Source organism: Onthophagus taurus, chromosome 1 (genome assembly GCF_036711975.1).
Source record: "Onthophagus taurus isolate NC chromosome 1, IU_Otau_3.0, whole genome shotgun sequence".
In the NCBI taxonomy this organism is placed as follows: Eukaryota; Metazoa; Arthropoda; class Insecta; order Coleoptera; family Scarabaeidae; genus Onthophagus; species Onthophagus taurus.
Window position 1 is genome coordinate 8,157,519 of NC_091966.1, and position 20,163 is coordinate 8,177,681.

General features: G+C 32.7%; 1 protein-coding gene across 1 annotated transcript in view; it reads left to right on the plus strand.

Annotated features, from left to right (window-relative positions):
• Positions 1–3,571: 3,571 nt before the first annotated feature.
• Positions 3,572–20,163, plus strand: part of LOC111414872 (chaoptin-like) — a 151,038-nt gene continuing 134,446 nt past the window's right edge. Inside the window, exon 1 of the mRNA XM_023046331.2 lies at positions 3,572–3,784. The gene's annotated coding sequence lies outside the window, so the exon portion shown is untranslated. The remainder of the gene's footprint in view (positions 3,785–20,163) is intronic.

Consider the following 20,163-nt stretch of genomic DNA (forward strand, 5'->3'; position numbering starts at 1 on the left):
CTATTGAATTTATCAACAAAAAGATTCTGATATTGGATCGCTTTATTTATAACCTTTTTTAATAAAAAAGGGGTGTTGAAATTCGTATGTAAATTTTCGACCAATAGATTTCCGTGACCATTATTCAAATCCGCACTGTAACATTTTTACTTTTTTATGCATGGGCGTAAATGGCCGATTACGTTGTATGCTGTGAAAAAAATTTACGAGCCCGTATTTATTGTTTTCGCCCTGGTGTTTACCGAAAGTAGTAAATTTTCGAGTTGATGGTGTCCTGGACGAATGCCGCGACGCGGCACGTCGTAACCGGGGTACCGTGACGACCTCATAAATTCAAATTAACTCATTAAACGTGTTCATGATATTCAATTATGGAAACGTTACGCATCGATAGGGGATTGCCGCACGTCAATATGCGTATATTAATCTGCGTCGTATTATTGTTCTGCAGATTTGATTAGCATCCTCCGATTTACGTTGCGTATCGATTACGCCATGTTAAACTCGATTTTCCCATCGACCAACGATATTTTAAACTATCCAACCATACAATTCATTATATAGCTAATTAATCATAGGTTATTTTGAATCCATTCTAATAATTAACATTAATAATGGTATGTATGCAGAATAAGACTTTTTAACATTCACATTTTTGTTTTATTAAAACACATGTATACGAAAAAAAATCTTTTTCAGGTTTTGTTTGAATTCGGGTGGAATAAAAAGAACGAAATCGAGTTGTCAATAGAGTTGAAATGGATATGTTTTGGACATTCTTTCCATTTTCTAAAATGCACGATTCAAAGGAAAAGGAGAAATTCTTTTTTAATACCTTCGTTTTCTATGTGAACCTTAGGTCACCAGTGTGACGGCAATAAACTTTCCCTCTTATTTTCTACCTACTTTATTTGCTGATATCTTCGATGTACAATATAATATTTATTTTTACTATTTTGAAGTATTTTATTTCAGCATATTCTTGGGTTAGATGTTGTTACCAGTTTGGATGAAAAATATAGAAGTTATGAATAGATATATTACCATTATCAGACAGAGGAATATGGTAAAATAGATTCCTCAAAATACATCATTTCGAGATATTGTAGATATTGTGTTATTACTTTAATTGTCTTCTCAAATTATAAAATGTCCAGATGAACAAGAAAAACCAATAATAGGAAACCACTTCCAATTAAATAACTTCCCTGGGGCTGATTGTGTTATAGATGGAACACATACACGATACAGATAAGCCATCAAGTGATTGTGTACTACATAATGTAGTGATTGACGACAATTTTAATTTTGAAGATGAACACGTGAGGATCTAGCAATAATTGATCAGAACGAAAATCAATGCGAAAATGAAAATGTAGATAACAGGAACGAAATAATGAGACGAAATTAAATTGTTGATATTTTACTTTTTCAATTTATAACAATATTTATTAGAACTTGGAAAACAACAGACATAATTAATAAGAATTACATCGCCATGTGTCTTGTTTTTATCCCATATTTGGATTATTCCCTTATAATTAGGTAGTTAATTAATAAGATTAACTACCTAATTATATAGATAATAAATAGATTAATTAATAGATAGTTAGGTAATAATTAAGTAGGTTTTAAGCTGATACAAGTATTAGCTTAAAATGGAGATACCCTTTTTTGATAACTATTTTGAAAATTGAGATATTTCAACGAGTCGTATTTATACCATCTGTTTTTAAATGTTTGGATATCGGTACGGTTGGGTTGCTAACAAGAGGTTGAATCGGGTAAAACTTTGCTTGAAGTCTACCATTTGTATCTCTCGGATAGATTAAAAAGTTTCGATGCTTTTACTTTAAACGAAAGCTTCATTAACAAGAATTATATCGCCATATGTAGATCGCTAATAATTAGATTACTTGTAATGAAGAAATCCGCGATAAACATCTTTAACTATTACAAAAATTGCGATATTTTAATGAGTAGTATGTCAAAAGAAAGCTTTTTAGTAAGGAATTCAATATAAGTTTATATTTTTAAGTATTCGGTATCGGTTTGTTTGAGTTAGTGATTTAGTCCGAATTGAGTCCTTTTCAATTTTTTTAAGATTTTTTTTAATTCAGTTCCGTAACCTATCTGCAAAGCTTTGAAGTTTGATAATTTTAAGCTTTTAGATGAAGGAAAAGCCAGTAATTCTAGAGCTATATTTAATATTCCTCCATCTTCAAAGACAACAAAGATAACGGCAGGTAAAGTAGGTGGAAACGTAAAGATAAAAATTTGTTGACGTCGTCGCACGACTTCTTAGTCTTTTCATTATAATCAAATCAACGCTTTACAATCTAGAAGTTCTATATAGTGGAAATCGTAAATTTTATCAACCTGTTGTTCACGCCAATAAATATTCTAGTAGCAATATGTCTTGCAGACACACTTAGGTTCAAAGGGATCGGTAACGCGGAACCGAACAAGGTTCACTTGACACAATAAAACAATGAAAGAATAATGGCTAAAGGGCGATGAACCATGAAGTCTTATATTTCTTTTTTCACGGACTTTACCTGTTAAAACCGTAATATCGATTTCATTTTCCTTGGGGGATGATACAAGGAAGGGGGCTAATAAATATATGGTGACGTGTTGAATCCACCCTTCAAGTTACACAATCCAATAAATCTTGTAACGCTTATTGTAATATCTGGTCGAATCAAGTTGTGTTGTACCAATGTATTGAACGCGATGAAATACAATCACAGTTAATCTAAATGCCTCAAAGTATTAGCGCGCTTGCGTTTTACGCCAGGATTTACCGTAATGCGGCAAATTGTATATCTGCCGAATTTGGAACCCCTATGCCCGCGATTATAATCAGATGTTAATATTAATCCGACCGTACATCATTTATATTTCAATTAGTGGCGATTTGAATGTGCTTCGATTTTGAATTACAGTAATTGCTGATGATTACCAGCTATGCCGGAATCATATTATTACGATAATACCTGTTTGTTAGATTAATGACATAATTCATAGCGAATCAGCCCCGGTTGACTCGTTTGTAGTTATTAATTTTTAGAGGTGTCTACAAATCTGTTACAAAACATTACGTGATAATGTACCGATTTAACGGCTTTATTAAATTCCAACATAATAAACACAATTATTGCATGATTATTTTGAAAAAATGGTGGAGGAGCCGGTTATATAAATACAATAAAATCAATAATCACCTATACATCAAATTTGTTGGACATTTTTATGTTTTTTTATGATTTTATTATTGTAGGCACGTATTTACCTCCCTAGAAAAAGAAATATATTGCCCATCGTATCCTCCTTTCTAAGCGAACACAGATTTCTGTCACAACATGCGTGCGATCCAAGCCATTACGTGACGGCGTAAATACATAGCCTTAAGATGCTCAAAGTAATATATCGCTACAAACCGGGTGGGAAAAATCGGGCCAAAAAGGTGTAGAATACCGACAGCAACACGGTGAAACCTGTGCGCTTGCGTTTCGTGGAGAGCGCGCGCGAAACCAAAGCGAAGGTTTCGGTCGACAGTGCGCTTTTGATAGCACGTCGAGTCGTTTCTGGGAAAGCTCTTCTTAGATCGAGCTTTCGCGCGAAATACGCTTTTGCCCCGAACGCGTAAAGTAAAAAGTAGGAACTTTTAAAATTGCGTAGTTGCTTTGTAATTTTCCTTCATATTGACATTTCAAATAGTGTGGTCGTTCGAAAATTGTCCGTATTGTAAGGTTTAGAAGATATTTAATACTTATAAACTGTAAGTACTTTCATAACAAAGAAAATAATTTCTAATAATAACTTAATTTATGACAAATTTTTTTTGTAATAATTATTTTATACTCGATTACTCAATCCATGATTTTATTTTGAATTTTATTTAATTGAAAATAAAATAGAATCAGCAAAATAAATTTTATCAAAAAAATAGCAAGTATAAAATATGCATTTATTCTGCAAGATAACAAATATCAAAAATAAACAAAATAAAGAGTAAAACTGGTAAACGAGTAACTGTTTTTAACGCACAATTTTATTCTGGAAAATAAAATGTATGGAACGCATTGAAATACGTGTTCCCTCCAAAGTGCTTTATATTGAACACAACAAATTAAAATTCCGGGTGATATTTAATCATCACATTCACTCGAATATTTTTCCATCATAAACTAATTGGTTTTAATTTAAAAACGATAAAGAAAAAAATTAATGTAATAAATTGATGTTTACACTTTATTTACACCATATAATTACAGCATAACAAAGAATATGTTTACAAATAGCGGTTAAATGAGGTCACAAAAGCACTGTGATGTAAATTTCCATGTGCAAACTTCTAAAGCAATTTCTGTTAATGTAGTAATGTGTGATGTGCATTAGGTGCATTGTAAGTTCTAAATTGTACTTCGTCGAAAGTTAGACGATCCCCTGCTAAACAAAACCAAGCCGAAAGATTATGCAGATGCTCACATAAAGTCAGCAGCTCTACTCCACATAATGGATAGTCGTAAAGTGTGCAGTTAACAGAACATGTCGTGTTCTCGGCGAATAGATAACGACGGAAAATACTTATGGATATAAGACAACTCCCTAAAACAGTATTCATGTTGGAAAATTAAAATTTTAATTAATCTCTTGATATACTCTTAGTGATTCTTAAAAAAAGACATTAATTAAGTCAAGCGGAAAAGTTTTTATTAAAGGTTTTAAACGGTCTATGGCATTTGTTTTTGACGTTCAATTACAAGAAATCTTGAATTCGTCTGCAAATGACAGATATACCATTAAAAACTCTTTAACAGCACACTAATTAATTTTTCAGGGTGGGTTTTCTTATCACACCGGGTCTCAAAATTAAAATAAAAATTGCTTTTCGAATTGACCAGTATTTACTTTTTCTTGGTTGCTTTATATAACTGAAAGTAATAAAGACCATTCCACGCTGTTTAACGCGTAAATTATTATTATTCCCATTAAAACTTTTCTCGTTAATCTACTATTTTGGCGTTATTAGCACAAGAGTAGGGTGTTATCGCATCGTACGACAAAAACTTCGACACATGCGATGGTTTAACTAAGTTGGAATCGTTAAGCACAACATGCAAACGATAACTAGAGATATATTATATATTTTTATTGAGATTTATATAAACATTAATTTTGTTTTTATTCTCCCACTTTATGAGTTTTATTTCTTTATATGGCACGAGACATTACGTATTGATAATTAAAAGTTGTAAGCAATTTCAAAAAATTTTCTTTGCTATGAAATAAGCTTTCAAAGTTGCAAAATAAACGAGAATGTGGAAACGAAACATAGAACCTAATGAAGTCGTAAGATTCATCCATTGAAGGGTGTTTTATGTGATAAGAAAATCAATGAGGTGGCACTACTAACCTCTTGGGAGTCAATACAAAAGGTGATGTATTTGACAATATATAATATTTTTGAAAACAAACGTTAATATTTTGTTGTTGTTCGAGTAAAATTGCAGCAATTGAATAGTATTGTGAATAACTTGTTTTTAAATTAGTATATGAATTAAACGGAAGATTATTAACACCTTAACGCACAAGCCATTGCTTTCTAGATGATATTCGCAGTGATTATGAGTCGAAAACCGACAGTTCAATAGACAATGATAATATGATGATGAATACTGGATCACGTTCGATTGAAATTAGTGCAAATCAACCCAATGCAGCTCCACAACATTTCTGTTCATATCAACATCTAGTTGTACATTTCATTTAATAGAGAAAAACACGATGTTTGGTATATTTCAAATCTTTTTTTGTCATGGCTTATTTTTGGACATAATTGAAAATGGAACTAATGAATATGTCGAACAGCACCCAAGAGCTTTCTCAAATACATGGACACCTGTTTATAAAAATGAGATTTAAATATTTTTGGTAGTAAACATTCTGCAAGGTATCGTAAAAGAACATGAGAAACGAAATGTAAATGACACTATAGTAACTCCATTTTTTCACAGGCTTACGTCGCAAAGACGATATGCTCAAGTCAGGTGGAACTTATTTTGCAAACAAGGAACATGGCAACAACCAAGAACATCTGAATACAAAACTTAACATTTGGCATATTTTTGATGACAAATAAAAATATTCATCTTGATATATGTATACTATAGCTAAGATAGACATATCACTGTTGAGAAAAGTTTAATGTTGTACAAAGACAATTTTAGTAGAAACAATATATCTTTCTGATGCGATCTCGTTTGGACATAAAATTTTATTGTTTGTGCGAGTCCAAACCAGGTTATTTGTCTTCATAAATAATTTATGTTGATAGAGGAATAATAATAGGTGCAAATACAAAAATAAGCCCTTACTTTTTCAAATACTTCTGACCATACTAGATTCTTTTCTGGATCATAATTAGCTTATAATACTTACATCTCCAGAATTAGCAGATTTTCTTACTTTACATAAAATTAATATACATGGAGTGATGTGAAAAACAGAAAAGAAGCAATCATCCGCATGACTGCCTAAAATAAGCAAACCGATTTGGTGTCTAAGGAAATGGTATTAAAAGCAGGCGAAATGTTACGTGGGGAAGGACGGCACCTTTCCGATGGGTTGCCATACAGAGGATCCCCCATAAACTACGATAGGCAGACATTTGGCACTAACAATAAATTAAAGCGCACATATAAAGTTAAATGATCGGATTTTAAAACGATTAGTAATTATGCTCGAACAAAATTAAGAGATTTATATTATTTTCATGATGATTTGCCATGGAGAATCTTTCAATGGTTATTGAAGGCAAAGACAAAGAATCAAACTGAACCAATGACTGGAAACTAGAATCTACTCGAAGTTCAAAATGAAATCTCGAACATTGTGAGATTATCAAAATTCGTCAGGCGCTATCTGTAATTTCTGACGATTAAGTTCTGTAAGTTCTGATTAAACCGTGTTGGTCATGACGAGATAAGTAATTGGAAAAAATCTTGGGCAGACCGTAGTGACATGTGCTTCAAAATACCAGTTTACAATTATGCCTTTAACTAGGGTACCACACAATGATTCTAATTTTACGTTTTCTTATTTGGTTCATACAGACGCAGATATGTCTCTAATTTACAATCACATAGTAAACAAAATTAGTGGAATTCTAATATAAAATTTGATGGGTTTTGTAACGAAGAAATAAGATCCTAGTATCTGACAATACAATATCAAGTACAGTTGGTTTAGAAATCATTTATCGTCCGCATGGCATTGATATTCTTTTGAAAAGTAGTTCAGTTCTTAGGTATACGCCTGTAAACAACAAAAATCAGAAATACCACAGTTATTAAAGATGCAAAGGAAAACTCTTGAATATGATTTGACAAAAATACCAGAGGCACCAGTTAATATAGGTTAAATTAATATTCAACTTGTTGATAATACTCCAATGCTTTCTGGATATGTCGTTTAGCCCTCATGAAAAGAGTACTACAAAAATAATACAGAAGTTGTTGAAAGATGGAATAATAAGTGAATGGTTATCACAACGTATACAAGTCCTATAGTATTAGTTCTACAAAAATGCGGATCTAAATACACTGCATTTGTTACTTCTGACCTCCATTACGAGTTGAATGGCTTGCAGCTTCACTAACTCCCTATCTTGTTATCAACGTGCCATAACCAAAGCGTTTGCTGGCCTTAAAGATACATTAGACGTTATGTGTACTTTTGAAATACAAGGTGAAGATTTGGTACTAGTAGGACATAGTGTCCCGAAAAGCATCACCTCCGAAAGACACAAAAGGCGTTCGACAATTTTTGAGTTTATCTAATTATTGGTTACTGATTACTGGTTGCCAGAGGACGAACTTGTATGGAAGAAAATAATTACCATCCTAATATGGCAACCTGTTTTACTAATTTTTGATCTGAACTTAATAACCCAATTACACACCGATACGACTGGAATAAGAGCGGCGTTAAAGCAAAAAGATTGAAGCGCAAGACATGCATTCGCATATAGCACGATGATGGATAAGAACATTTTGCAACCATGTTGCGCTTAGCTACTTCTTCCCCACCTTTTTAATTTTTTATGGCGTTAACATGAAAACGGTTTCACTGCATTTAATGATCGATTGAAAATAATGCTTCTAAATATCAATTTATTTCGATACCATGTCCCATTGAGCTTCGATAAGACCTTCTATCGAGAAATTTTCCTCATATTTCTTGTAATAAGTGATCATAAAACTATGTCCAGGTTCTGGGAAACGATTTATTATACTGGAAAACCGTTCAGTTTTATCCAAAACACCCAAGTATTAAGCCATTGCGGATATCATCTTGATATTTGAGATTTGCTGTCTAGTTTTTGATCACCTGTAACTGCATGGAATGATTTACTGGCTCTAGGATCTCTATAAAGTTCATCACTGAACCTGAAGAGAAGAAAGCTATGAATTCAATTCCTGTCGTAGTTCATTTATACATTTTTTGCCACAATTCAACATAAGTGTCAATGATGTTGTTAATTTCACTGCAGCATTAAATATCAAAAACTCTTCTCAAATTGTGTAATTATTTTGCAGCTACAATTACTTTCTTTTCCTTTTCTGTAGTATGAGTTTGTTCCTTCTACAAATTATATTTAAAAAAATATTACTTTTCTTTTTTTCCTTTTACTCATACATTTACAAAATAAAGAAAATGATGCGCTGTTAGACGGAAACTACCACAACTTGCCTATAATATGTTGTCCGAAAAAATCTCTAAAGAAAATCTGCGACAACAAACTTTAACTCTTTTTTATCATTTTCATTTATAAAATGTTATGTCGGTTGAATATGCTGATATCGAAAAGCGCGTGGGGTTACGATGGGATTTTAGGAGTTACTCGGGAAAGAGAAACTTTAATCTCTCTATATCAAGTATCCAGGCGCTTTTACTGCCATACGTGCTCGAATTTATGAACGGTAAATGTTATATTAACGTTTCCTCTCCGGCGACTGCAGAATTTGAATCGCTGTTATTAAAAAGATTACATATTAACATAAAATGAGGTCCTACTTTAATGTATGCCACGCTTGTGTCCCGACTACATTTACGGATCTAAAAGGCGGATCAGCCACGCTTTTATGTATCGCGTGCTTAAACGTCTGCTCTATAAAATCTAGGAATGTTTAATTTTCACCACTAAATGAAAAAGAGATAACGGGTTGGTGTTATTAATTTTTCTCCTTTTTTAATGTAATGTTTTAATTTTGTCTTAAATGATCTTGGAATATTTATTCAATATTAACGAAAAATCTTTGTAATATTTACATTTCGTTGAATCTACTGTGAAAGAAAGTCGAAGTATAAACTCCTCTTCATTGTTGGGATGGTGAAGGCGGTCTAAGGATAAAAACTTTGTTTCCCGAAATTACACTTCTTTATAATGGTTCGTGGTAATATTGAAACCCTTGTTAAACTTCCTTCATTCCAACGAAGCAAAGCGAAGTTTCGGCTGTGCAAAAGGCTTCGTTTTGTTACAGGATTTATACTGAAATCCGTATTTGATACCTTCTGAGAGAAGTCACTTTTCTTAGAAAACATCTTATCTTAAAGGGAATACAAAATTTCAACGCATTTTTATCCTTTAAGAGACAAATATTTTTTGAAATGTTAAACTTTGTTTAATTCTCAATCGTTTCATTTACACTATTGATTTAAAAGATAATAACATGACACGGTACTAATTCAAACTGTTAAAATAATTGAATATTACCAATTACATAATAGTGTGTGTGGATACGTAAACGAATCAATTTGCATATTTCGATTAAAAAAACAACAGTTATGTAATCGCCGTGCTCAAAGCCTGTTTATATAAACATCGGCTCATTTCATCGTATGCACCATCGGTCTGTATCAAAACATAACGAATTGTATGGTTGAATTTTCCATAATATATGCGGTAACGCTAATAGACTACGCGCGAGTTTAGCAATAAGCCATTCAAAAGCATGCCGTTCCATTAACGGGCTAATGATCAATTTTATCAATTTTCCCGAAGCATTATTGGCGTTCAAACTGAGCTTTTGTGCTGCGGTTGCTTGAATTTATGTTAATCGATCGGATTTAACAAAAAAAAATCAAAACGTTTTGTAAAATGTGAATAACGATATCTCAAATCTCCTCACTAATGAACTCCCCTTTTATACGAAATTAATTTGTAACAAGTGTTTGTATTGTAGCTTTATGCCCGCGGTTTAATATTTCAAAATCTGCTATACCGAGAACAATGTTACATAACGCACCGAAAATGTTTATTTACATATACGCTGAAACAATAACCGAATACGTTATAAACACGGGCGTAATAATAACTAATGGTGTTTCGTACATCCAATGTTGTTGCATCTATGGTAGAACAATTACGAACAAAGCCGGTTCGACCAAATAAGCGATCTGTTTGCCGAAAATTAGCGGGTATTCAATGGGGCGATTCACTAATTCATTTGTTCCATTAGGAAAACCGAAGACCCCCTCCGCATAAATGACCCACTTTCCAGCAACGCGGCGAACTACGATATTTTATTTGGGACATGGACCCAGTTCGAGGGCTGCTTTTGAAACTATCGGACCCTCGTCCTGCTTCAACAAAGTAAACAAACTCCGGCAGACCTGGGGTCATTGTAACCGAACGTTTGTTTTCACCTAGTTGTTAAATTGAGGTGCACTGGTAAATTGGAATCGTTTGCACTGGTAATTCTCCCCGAGTCTGCAAACGACAAAGAATAATTACGGGGGTAGTTAAGAAAGATTTACCGCCGGAATCAATCCGCTTAGCAGCCGGATCGTGTTTACCATCCGTCCTTTGTATACAAGGTGAACAATGATTTACTTGTAGATAAATCCAACGATTATTTAAGATAGATTGTACAATAATGTATAATTAATTCAGGGAATAAAAATTTAAATTTAATCTGACTTGTAATGAGAGGAGATTTATCAGAATCCCGTTGAAACAAAGTTAGACCTCGTTTACTTGATCGAAACGAAGTAATGACAGTTTCATTGCTATTAGATTAGTCATTTCGTTTTCGTAACGCAATTTATAATGTCATACTTGAATCATTGAAGTTAATAAATAATAATAAAATTAGAGTAATGAATTCTAAGTCTTCTCTACAAAATGTATTTTGCGCACTAGAAAGCTCTATAAACTTACCACCGTAACTGTATTATCTATCTAATATAATATGATCTTGAGTTCGGTCAACGTATTTTTTATATCCTAAGCTTCTTTCAGCAACGACTTCTGATGGACTTTTGAATGTTGGACTTCTCCAGAAATTAAATTTCGATGTTATCTTCAGGACAGAATCCTCCGAAAAATTGAACTTTAAAAGTGGCATGCAGATAAAGTATGCTAAAAAAAATGTAGGCAAATTTATGTGCCGAAAATCATATTGTATCGATGACTTGTATTCGTATCTAATGTGCAGTTTTGGTAAATGCCGTGAACTTTGTCCAGCTCGTTCTGCATCGTAACAATATATTTATATTATATTTTAGATCCCTAAGGCACATCATCAAATTATAGTTTGAATATCATATCTATTGATTTCGTTGTACACTGAGAAAAATGGTGTGAAATTTACAACTATATCATGGTATGAGTTACTAATCGGCCCTATTTTTTTCTCAGTGTAGTTAGTAACATAAATTTCTGTATATTTATGTTTACATTAAGCTGTGTTGTTTAAACCACTTAAAAATTTCAAAAATTATTTACAACTATAAAGAAGGTTAGAGAGGTATAGCATTCAAAAAAGTGCTTTATAATACGTGATGTTTGAATCGGAGGGCGAAGGGTGTTCAAAAAGTTTGATCCTCAAAAAAATTTCTAATACCTCAGAAACGTCTGGTTGAAAAGAGGCTTTGTGAAATTTTCAAAATCGGTGAGAAAGCGGAAGATATTTTAGAAAGTATGGACGAGGCAAGAAATCCTTGTATTTTAGAGATGACCTTATAAGATCATTCCATTGCAGCCTGTAAATTAAATAGATTCTGATCAATAATATTCTTCATAAATAATACTATAGATATAAGTAATGCATAAATGAAATTACATACTCGCAGCAAATAGTGTTTTCATTTTCATTTCAATACTATATTCTTCTGCTTTCTCCTCAATGGAGAAGATTTCATTCATCTCCATTTAACTCATTTCAACCCACATTTCCTAACCTCATTTCATAATTCTACTCGAAAATCTTTTGTTCTACTATTTTATCTTAACGAAGAACTAGACAAGACGCTAACTTTAATGGTACACTCAATTTCAACAAAAAATTGTCATATTATCATTCACACCTTTATGACATCGTATAAGATGGGTTGATCATGAGGTACAAAATTTACATATCTGATAGATCTATTTTAGTGCCTATCTATGGTAATGGTTCCTTTAAAACATGGATGAACTTACTTAAATTAATTATTCAATACCAGTGGTATTTCTTTATTTGCTTCTGATTCTTTCAGTTTTTCAAAGTTAGATCTCATTCGTTTTTTTTTCTGAATTCTTTTTAGCTTAATCTCGAGTTTTGCAACCAAGGAGTTACGGTCAGAACCGATGTCTAAACTAGGATAGGTTGATGCCTTTAATTCCGTTACTATACTTTTCTTAATACGTTTCCTTTATTGTCACCTGATCCTTTCTATATGTATAGTCGCCTTTTTAGGAGTTAAAAACATGTATTTGCGCCCATTAAATTTTCATCGTTACAGATATAGTAGGCCATCGTATCTCCTTATTTCGCTGACAATATTGTTAGCCTTTCCTGCTACAAGCAACTATCTCGTGGCCCATATTCCAATTTTTAGCATGATAATATTTTGATTTTCAGCTTTCTGTTAATGCTTAATTTTCCTCATTCAGATTTTTATCTCATCTAATCGCTTGCCTTCTGCATCCATATGCCGTTGATCATGTCTGATTCGTCCGCTTTTTGGGATTTCTTCTCAGGTATTTGATTATCTACCCTGCGTATTCGAATACATGATTATACTGGGGAAGTACCAATTATCATGCGTTTTCCTACTACACGCTAAAATGCAAGGAGGGAAACCTTAGGAGTGGTTACCACGAAATGATAGACGCAATAGAAAAGTTAAGGGGATAACTCTAAGATGCGGATAGATGACAGAAATCACTCAATACTTACTATTCTCCTTGAACAATTTAGAATGATAGGGTTGGTATCCTCATCAACAGAAGAGGGTCTATAAATAGGATTTTGATAAATCTATAAATTACAACTACTTTTGAATCCTTTGTGACCATCTTTAGCATAATGTCAAAATCGTCATACACGAAGTTTATCGAAAATCTTTTAAATCATGATGATTATTGAGATATAGCTTAAAGTCTTTCTCCTTTGCTGTATTTTCGTTTCGATCTGTCGTCTGATAAGACATTATCGAAAATATTTGCCATTAAAGGGTGGCATTTTTGTTCGTGTATATATGAATTCTACAATGTGTTTAGTTTGTCAACTAAGTGAGGCATTCAGTAAAAAAATATCAGCCCGTTATAACTTATTTCGCCGTATTTGCTTGTTCCCCGGAAAACGAATTTTAATTTCATCATGAACTCATTTTCAGTTTATTTTTGAAAATGTTTGAAATTCCTCTATAGATTTCCCTTTTTTTAGAGAAAGCCCAGTAGTGAAATATTTTCTACACATGTGTTTGCCCTCAATATTTTGAAGTATCAAGTTTACTAAGAATATTTTTGGCACATACTTGCGATAGATCTATGTTTAGTCAGTATGCAGTAAGAGTGTGACGTGGTTTCTCTTTATGAATTCTCTACGTTACTTATTGAGATATTTTTATGAATATTTTGGCTGATTTATTTCGGTAAGAATGAATCTTGGCATATATTATTTAAACTGGTGAAAAATTAAGAATTTTCTGATGTTTCACATCCCATTTGTAAGTCTTAGTATTACTTTGTTACGGTAGCGTACAGAGACTATGAACAAATATGTTCAACTAATTAATAATTAATTTTTAACGATGTAAGGTTTTTAATTCATTTCCTTTTCGCATCAATTTACCAAGGTATCTATTATTAAATTAACTTGTATGTACCATAAAAGTTTTCCATATGTATTGTATTAGTGTCTTTATATACGATTTAATACACTTGATAGAACAATTTAATAAATATTCATGCACCACACTTGCATACGTGAATTATTAACTACGTATCCTTGGTAGAAAAGCATTAGCTTACAAATTACTTATTTGGAGGTTTCGGGTAAGCCTATTTACATAATAAAGCTTTAACATGAACCCGTTGAAAACTAGCGACGATACTTGTGACATTCATCTTGTTCCCATCGCACCTCCAATGACTAAAGTTGAATACTGTTATAATCCTGATAGTCCTTCGAAAGTTTCGAGTAAAGCGCAATCCAAACTTTATCTATAAAAATGTCAAAGTGTTGTCACTAACAACCAAAATAGCGTCATTCTTGGGTATTATTAAAATTGATGTCTATCAGAACAAATTTAGTAAGCTAATATCTAAGAATACGATAATATATGATGACATATTGGTATAATGGGGGTGACATAAACGACAAACCAATAAAGATACCTGCATGTCTATTCTGATATCAATGGAGTAATCCTGTTCTCCGAGAAGTTCTCCTCGACTGTCAACTCGACACAAATTATTATCCCGCAATTTTCTGTCCTAATGGCAACACAGTAATTCCATTACAGATGGCATGTTACACAGCGAGCATGCTAATAATTATTTTGATAGACGGCAGATACGTTCGACTATAGTTTGTGAAACTAACTATGTGAAAATATATAGAGTATACATTTGTAACAAACTTCATTTGTATATTTTTATTTTATTTAATTACGATTATAATAATTTTAGAATAAATATTTGAGAAAAGTCTTCAATTTGGTTAGGTCCGATGGGAAGCGAAATAACTTTAACATTTACAGTTAAAATCTAATTACACTTCGTGAGGCATGGAACGTAATTTTTAACGAAGCTGCTTGGTAAATATTTTCGTTTTCACGTAAATCACCAGCCCTAAAACTTATTACTGCTGCGGTACAGTTGAGCTTTCGAAAAGTGGATAATATGTACCTAGCAATTATTTTTCACTCATTATTTTTCGTAGTTTGTTTTTAATTTGTTAAAACAAATGTCGCAAAATGAAAAAGTTTAATATTAATAATTAATTAAATAAAAAATCAAAAAAGTAATAAAACAACACCGCTTCCCGCGCTGTATACAAAGAAAAAATAATATGTTTATAATCCAATAACATTTGCAAACACAAACCTTAAACATAAAAACACAATTGTAAAAGTAATAAACTAGTTATAAAAGTGAACAAAGCTTTACGTCTTTCTTTTTTCTGTTGTATTTTACTCCCATGGCAATTACTACAGGTTTATTATACTATATTTTTCGTTGCTACATAAAAATAGTGGACGTTATTTTCCTCGATGTAACGACAACTTGTCAACAACACCATCTTTATATTTTTCAACTAAAATCGTGTTTTTATTTGATTTTATTTTATTTTGTGCAGTAACAATAATAATTTCTTGTTTTATTTTATCGATGTCATTTAGAATTGATGAAAAAGATTTTTTTTTTGATCTGATATAGTAAACTGAATCTATTGCTACTTTGACTGTTCATACTAGAACCTCTATAATTGTTGTTATTAACTACTGGTTTACATGTTGAACGGTGACATCCGGGTAACTGACGAGAGGACATGTTTGCGTGACAAACACGATACGATAAAGTTCTTCGACTAACACAACGTTCGAAACTCAACTGACGCAAATTGGGTTAAACCAGGTTTTAATGTATTATAGCGTGTATTTAAACCGATTATGTTTAATTTGCAAAGCAAATAAAAAGTTTTTAATGTTGGTAACTTTTAATATGCCGGAAAATACGCAGGAAGTGGCAGGAACGTTTCCTTGGTATTTCCTTAAATAGATGATTATTCAAAAATAATAACGATAAGATTGATTGATGTATTTCGAAATTGAAGTTGAGTTTCTTAAACTTAAAATATAATAACGTGCGGTAATCTAAATTGAATATATGATATTATGCACGTAATGGATTAAGGAAATTGCCCACTAATACATAGCTAATTTTAAAAGATAAAAGACCAACGATACAAATGGCTTTATTTACGATTGGGTTAGAATCGATCCATATACATAAAAACAAGTCTACAATATATCAAGTTTTTTAAAAACAAGTTGCTGTCATTTATGGTAAGTTTACCTTTATAGACCTGCTTTACAGAGACAAAGAAAAATATTGTTTATGATAATAATCCTTCTTGCTCAATATGAAGATACCAAACATTAATCCATGAATTCTTTGGCTTACACATATTCCTTATCGGTTGATTATTAAGAATTACAAACATTCAATTTCCACCAAACTACTGATTTACAGAAAGTACAAATATTTACACATTTATTATATTTTAGAAGAAAGTGCTACGAAACATGGTTAATGCCCCTGGTATGTGTGAAATTCCAGTTTACACAAAGGAATCCCTCCGGATTCTAACTGATAAGGAAGAAATTAAAAATTTGCTGCCACCACGTCCAAAGTCTGACAAAAAGAAAACCATGTGATCTTATGTAGTGTATTGTGTATAAGCGTGCAGAGTATAGTCCGTGAGAACAAAACTAGAAGACATCAGTGAATCTAATAGTAAGATAGACTCCGATTAATAAGCATACACTTTTAAGAGTTCTGATAAAAATTAATGACGAAATTAAAATGTTTAACATTTTGCTTTTTTATTGTGTTTTCTAACTTTTGATGCAAATAACTCAGCAGCTAGGATAGCTACCAAGCTGAGGTTCATTGGAAAACTTTAAAAAAATTCCGTAGTTCAAGTATGTATAACACGCTTGATGTCCTGACTTCATCCAATTGCTCCGTTTTACTTCTCTTTTATCTATTCTTTATTATGTGCTCCTATTACATGACTTTCATTCCTCTTCCACTCATTAGAAGTGGATGCCTTTATGAAACAATCAGAAGTTATCAATCTGCTAGCAGATTTCCATTGCATATTTCAGAGGATTGTGGCAACCGGAAATTAAATCCATGAAACATTTCCAGAAAGTTGTAGAGATGTGACTTTTATTTATTTGAAGGGATAACAGCAAGCTTACTAAGCGTAGTAATCAATGAATGTAGTGATGCCATACTGGGGCCAAAATTTCTATTGGAAAATATCTCGTTACATAAAACAAAGACAAAAATTGCGTGCAATTTGTCTGATCGGTTTGCAACAAAGATACAAGTGGCTTTCAATTCCAGTTTTACAATCTAGGATGGACATATCCTACATTTAATTTTAGAAACCTCGATCTTTAACCACAAATAATACTAGTGTTCACTTTTACTATCTTATCAAACTTCATAATCATAGTCAATATCCCCCGATTCGTTTTACAGTAACATGATGGTTCTTAAGCAATTAATATTCTATAATAATTACAAAGGAAATACGACATATTCCAGTTAACAAAAAGGGATCACAATAAAGGGATCCTAAACGACGCCACAACAAAATCTTTATGGGCGTAAAAGAAAAATTGATTATGTGGAAACAATTAAAGAGCTTTTTTATGACAACAGACTAAGGGAGTATAGTAGCAATACAATTATCAAATCGTCATTATCAAGTATGAGTCAAGTCCCGGAATTACAAAAGAAGAACACTCCAAGAAATGGTAAAGTTGTCGGTCCAGACCAAATCTACGCAGAAACGCTGAAAATGATTGCAGAAAAGGATGATCAAATTTTGATCTCGTTACATCCCTGTTCAATTCTATCTGTAAAAGTAGAAGAATCCCAGATGATTGGTTCAAATCAATTCTCATCGGGGTTCCTAAAAAAGCTAACGCCACTCAATGTGATGATTGAAAGCTTTCCTGCGTATTTACACAGACGAATATATAAAACTTGTGAAAGACAAATCAGTGATGTTTAGTTCGATTTCAGAAATGGCAGCGGAACACGGGAGGCTCTATTTTCACGTATGGCTTTAACGCAGAGATATAGAGACATGAACGTCGATGTTAACTGCATTTAACATTAAAAGCTTGCAGAGTATGTACCTACAAACAATTTTCGATGGAAACTGACACAAGTTATGTGTCAAGAGGATACCGTATGAAATCTTAAACAAAAACGGAATCACTAAATTATAGTTTTAGGAAGCTCTGGCAGTCCAATATAAAAATAGACTAGAATCCTAACGGATCACAGCCGTATGTTTCGGACAAAAAATCACTATCACGGTAGCATTCCCTGGAGATGGAAGTCGATATCGCATGACTTTAACCTTTATATTACTACAACGACAATCAACAATGAATTGATCCTGTTGTATCATCGTATATTACCTTTTAAGTTAGTTTTTGTTAAGGTTAATATGTTCACTTCAAAATCATATTTAAACGAAAACTCGCTTTACAGATATGTTTCAGACACGTTACAAAATGCAAATGGAGGTAAATAACTTTATGTTTATTTCTAGAATACATTGTTACGACGTCTATTCATACGAAGAAAATATTAACAAGGTAGTAAATAACGTTTGATTGACGTAAAAAATGATATGGTAATATTTGCGTTTCTCCCCCACATCACTATTTTATTATCGTTCCACTAATGCAGGTAGGATGTAACGTTGGCACCTCGTAAACCTCTCACATTATTTCGTTATTTTTAATGTTTCATTTCACGACAAATATCGATAAACGACCCGTTTATACCACCCAGTTTCACACTCCGCCCTCTGCTTACACCCACTAACCGTATAAAAGTGTTAACAACGATCGTTAAAGCCCAAATATTGCCGAAAACGTTCACCCGCAATTTCAAAATTAATTTCTTAAACGGTTTTTTAATTTGGTAAATGTAAACGTCCGATCGAAACTGGTATAAAATGAAACAGAACAAAACGAAAATTAAAACATTTTGGAATAGTTTTTCAGTTACTACAGTCATTAATTTATAAATTCGGCAATTGCGGGGCAATTTGAACCGAAAATAACCCCAAAGGCTGTTAATTGTTGTTGTATCTTTCGCTTTGCCGGTGAACATATTACGTAATCGAACATTTTGAACTTGATTTATTTCCCCCAAATCGTTTGATCATGTACCCAGAAGCGCTTTTAATTTTCATTACTCATGGTTCAGCGATTAAAAAAAAATTGCTCGCTTGTTGGACATTCCGTTTAAGTAATGAAATTAGAGTTTTCTCGAGAAAAATATCACTAATTTTAATTGTCTTTTCTTTAATCGTCGAAATTGTTTTCAGCTTTTTCTATTACGACTCTTAGAATTTACGAAAGAAAGTTGAAAACAGAAAATATAATCGTAGAAAATGGTTGTGTTGTCACCCTTTATTACAACTCTAATTTTATACTTTCTATAAAACACTCAACTAACAATAAGTGTAATTCATTTTCTTTCGTTGAAAATTGAATGATTTTTTTTGTGATACTTTTTTTGGAAGAGATGGATATTTATTTGAGGATTGGAAAAACTCCGCAGATAATAATTGATTCTGGTGAACTTACCTGAAAAATAAACCCACGAAAAAACGGTTCCATTTCGGCTACGCCCGTTTCGTTGGTATGTTAACATTTCATTAACTCCGGAAAATGAAAACAAATTTCCCTCTCTTCGCGTAGTCGGATGGAAAGCGAGGTATTGGGCGTGCCAATGCACCTGTCCTGGTACTGTTATAAACGACTTTCGTTTTTACGGGGGAGCGAATGGGGCAAACAGAAAAGGGAGCACGTCGGAGGGTACAAGCAGAGGCGCGGAAATGCACACAATCACCCTTTTCCCCTTTCCCAACCTAATTTACGGTAGGATCGTTTGTAAGCTTAACGTGAGGGTGGAAAACCCAGGGTCTAGACGTTTAACTTAGCGGATGGGCCTTCTTGTAATGAATGAAACCCAAAAAAAAGGAAATATATTACAAAACAAAATTACACACATATGACTAAACCTTTTCGTGAGTCTGTAAATAATGTATCAAGGCCATT